The following is a 4725-nucleotide window of genomic DNA, read 5'->3' on the forward strand; positions in this document are numbered from 1 at the left end:
ATTTCATTATTTATTTATCAATGACTGTGTTCCCTGCTTTATTGTTTGGTTTTCTACGAGCACTCGGACACTTTTTTTGCACAGAGAACCGTGGGGGGGGGGGGGGGGGGGGCAACAACAAAAGTGTGAGGAGCAATAAACGCTCGGCGCGAGTCTTGGAAGCTCCGAGAGCGACACTTTCAGGACCTTCCGAGACCTTCTGATGACGAAACAGGAAATGCACAAACGCGCCGTTCGGGTGGGCGCAGACCGCTCAGCTCTTCTTTGTGTCAAAGTGGTGGTTTTATCCAGCCCCTCCACCCAAACCCACAATCCCCCCCCCCCCATATGGAAGCCGTCGCCGACTGGATTTTATTCTGCTGTTGAAAGCAGAAGTTAGTTGCAAAGTGTCGCCGTGATGTCCGGCCACGCTGCGCTGAAGGGCTCTTTTCAGTAGCAATAGACCGCGAGTGTGCCTGTCTGCACTCAACGACACTGCACACCATCGTTACCGCCCCCCTTTGTCGTCCCTGGGACCCCATGCCTCTGAGGTGGCTCCTGATTGGCTGATGAGGGACCAGAGAAAAACAAAACACGTTTTGAAAATAATCCTGTTCATGGACGGCCAAACAAACACTTGTTGTCGCTGTGCTGCGGCGCCCCTAGTGGCGGGGAGGAAAACATATGCTGTAATAATAATAATAATAATAATAATAAATAATGCTGTGGTGCCTTGAGATACGAGTAATCCGACATACTATCCGACTAGTTTTTTCTCATCTTAAATGTAAATGTAAAATATGCATTTAAATATAAATGTTCGATTAATAAGCAGCAGTTAGGAAAGTCCGCTAAGCTTAATGCTAACAACAAGCAACATGCTCGTGGTTTGTATCGATACTTGTAGATACTTAAACACAAACGGTGTACAGTAGAAGAAGAGTCTTCATTTGTGCCTGCATGACTATATTATACTGCCTCCCAGTGGCCAAGGCGGACACAGCACAAGGAGCAGCACAGTGAATTGGACTGTAGCATTAAATCATGATCAACCTGTTTAGTTCTTTACAATTTATTAATTGTTTCCGTGTTAAATTATTTTATTTTATTTTTCCATTTCAGTGGTGAAATTTGACTTGAGAGCATGTTCACAGAACGAACTAAACTCGTATCTGAAGGTACCGCTGTAATAAAAGTCATCTTAATTTATTTTGTGCTCAAGGGCCACATTTGATTATTAGAAAGCTCATGTGTAGATTTTTTTTTTATTCAAATGTTAATTAATTTAGTTTATTTTCATAATAAAATAATTTGTATTTAGTTTGTAGTTGCGTTATTTTAGATAAATTATTTATTTTTAAAATAAATTAATTAACCTATTATTTAATGAGGTAAAAAAAATGTTAACTAAGTAAATGAATACAATTTAAATATACAATTTTTTGAGAATTTTTTTTATGTGCTCATGCTAGCTTAGCTTAACTTACATACTAAATCAAACAGTCCAAAAGCAAAAACAAAACACTCAATTATATTATAATAAAAAAAAATTGGGGGGGGGGGGAGTGTTTGTTGGGCCAGAGTCCATTTGTTTGACTTCTCTTTAAGGGCGGAAGCTCCGGTGATTGACAGGTCTGCGTTTCGGACGCTTCAGAAAGATGACGTGTCACGTGTACCTACTGTACTGGTTCAGCCCATTTGGAGCTACCGAGGGGGTGCGGAAGGTTCCAGACCAGAGGGCGTGATACACCTTCCTGCCTTCCTTTCCCTTTTCAAAATAAAAGCTGCTTGGTCGTCTTTCAGTCCCAACAGAGTGCACAGGAACCTTCCAACATCTGAACAACAAACATCTCAACCTTCTTATCATCTTATGAACAAAAACAACTCTGTCAATGTTCATACTGGCCCCGTCCGTCCACGCCGATTCACCCACCTCCAAACTGGATTCATACTGGTTCAGCACAGGTGTCAAACTGGTCAATGCAAGTGTCACACTGGTTACAACTCTGGATTGAAAGTAATTGTTCAAGACCAGTGTCAAACTGGTTCGAAACTGGTGTTGCATTGGTTCAAAACTGGTTCAAAGCCTGTGCCATACTTGTATAACACTACATACAGCTTCAAAACTGGTGTCAAACTGGTTCAACACCAGGGTTCACATTGGTTCAACTCTGGTGTCATACTGGTGATTCACTCTAATATCATGCAGGTGTCATTTAAAACTGGTGTCAAACTGGTTCAACGCAAGTTCAAAACCAGTGTGATATTGGTTAAATAGTGGTGTCATGCTGGTACAACGCTGGATTCACACTGGTTTGAAACTGGATGTCAAAGGGGTTCAACACTGGATTTATATAGGTGTTGTACAACACTAGTGTCAAACTGGTTCAACACTGGTGTCATACTGCTATAACACTAAATTTACACTGGTGTCATATATCCAGGTTATACTGGCACAAAACTGGTGTCACACTGACTCAACACAGTGTGATATTAGTTCAATTCTGGTGTTGTACTGGTGTAACCCCGGATTCACACTGGTGTCATACACGTTCAAATTGGATTCAAGCTAATGTCATGCAGGTGTTATACTTGCACAACTCGTGTCATACTGGTTCAACAAAGATACCAGTGGTTCAACACTGGTTTCATGCTGGTTCAAAACTGGTGTCATATTGGTTCAACACTGGGTGTGGTACTGGTTCAATAATGGTGAAATGCTGGTGACAAAGTTGATCACCGTTGGTGGTCAAAAGTGGATCCGCAATGGTTTGTGTGAGTGATGCCCAAAGGTGGTCAAGTATCTGCAGGAAGTTACCTCGTTGGTGACAAGAGGAAGCGGGAAATCTTCTGTCCTGACGCCATTTTGTGTTTCAAGTGTCTCTCCAAAGAAGGTTCTGGAACATAAAACAGAAACAGAACATAATAAAAAACAGTTGAAGTCATTAATATATATATATTTTCAGACTTCTATTTTTATTTTTTTTGCCAGTAAAACAAAAACTTTGGTGTGAAGGAGAAAGTTGTGCCTCAGTGACCCCCTCTCATCCCACCCTGGTGTTTTACAAACAATATTCATTCTAATGATGATGATGACAAATAAATATATTCACTTTTTAGTACTTTAAGTTGTAATACTCTTTAGTATTTTGCAAATAAATGTCTGTATTTAAAACCTCCTGCGTTAAATAAACCAGACACAAACCCAACAAATCGGTCTCATCACTTTCTGTGTGCATGCGTGTCTGTTCGTCTCCGTGTGTTCTCCACAGGTAGAAGAATCCTTTTGGCGTGGCTCGCGCGTGCTTGTGTGTGTTTTGTGCACGTGCGCGAGTGCGTTGATTGCCTCTCCCAGTGGACGTGTTGATGCTGCGGTGTGTTTGTTGTCTGGTCGCCGTAGCAGCGAGGCGTCGATGAGGTCCTGGGAAGGCTGTTGACCTCCACTCGCCACCTCCAGGGGGCGGTAAACCAAATCCGAATGATTAACGCTGCTAAAAAAAAAAAATCCGCATCGATAACATTCTTCTTCATGCCAGTATGTTTACTACACGTGACATTCTCTTCATACATGGTTGGTTTTTAAACGCCCTACTATAAATGGGATATAAAAAATAATAATGTTTTTCAAATTTGATTTGAACTCATTCCTATAACCTATTAATAAAACCTGGTTGTTGTTTTTTTACGTTAATCGAGTTGACACGCAATGCAAATAATTAACAGCAGGCCTCGTTCTGTTTTTTTTCAATTTAACAAACTATTCACACATTCGTCACTCAGCTCTTATGGTGTGTGCGTGTGTGTCAATAGTTTGGTCAAGCATTTGGCTGCAATGTGACACATGATCTTTATTAGCAAAGTGTGTGCATGTGTGTGTGAGTGTGAGAGAGAGAGAGAGAGTGAGAGAGAATGAGAGAGAGAGAATGAGAGAGAGAGAACGCTCAACACCTGTCTGAATGTGAGTGTGTTTGTGTTAGCGGTACTTGATAAGTCTCGTAAAGGATTTACACATTCATTTTTTTATATCACATGACTTGAGACACTTGATTTTCCCTGTGAATATTTTGAATGCATAGCACAATTATGCTCATCTTTCCTGATGCGGCTCTGCCTGATGCGATACTACAGCGCCATCTTGTGTTCCCCTGTTGCAGTCGCTTGTCTATGATAGATAGACAGATAGATAGATAGATAGATAGATAGATAGATAGATAGATAGATAGATAGATAGATAGATAGATAGATAGATAGATAGATAGTAATAGCACTTTTCAATGATGTCGTTTATCAAATCAAACAGTAATTGCATAATTTGATAAAATGTTGACATTTGTTTTAAAACAGACGCTTTTTACATGTTATTTTGCTTTTAATTCAATGGCCATATGCACTACACAACTTGTACTTTTTAAAAGTGCACATTCCATTGATCTGTGTATAACTCAATCGTACATTATAAAAATGAATGAATGTATGTTTGCATTATAACAAATATTTGAGATCTAAACTAAAGCAGTTTGTAAGCGTGAGTTTTGGATCAAATGCAGATTGTGTTCCGCCCCAAATGGCGTCAACTCTTCTACTGACACGTTTTTTTTTTCGCAGTCCAAACAGTGGGAAGCTTTCTACGAACATGATTGGCTAGGATATTTTCGACCTTGCCCCTACTTCCGCCCATGTCGCTATTCCGCATCACCGATTGGTTTACCGCATGGCCAATCCTAATTAGTATTCAGTAAAGCGTCG

This window comes from Leptonotus elevatus, chromosome 21, assembly GCF_054856555.1.
Source record: "Leptonotus elevatus isolate MCC_2025b chromosome 21, RoL_Lele_1.0, whole genome shotgun sequence".
NCBI classification, from domain to species: Eukaryota; Metazoa; Chordata; class Actinopteri; order Syngnathiformes; family Syngnathidae; genus Leptonotus; species Leptonotus elevatus.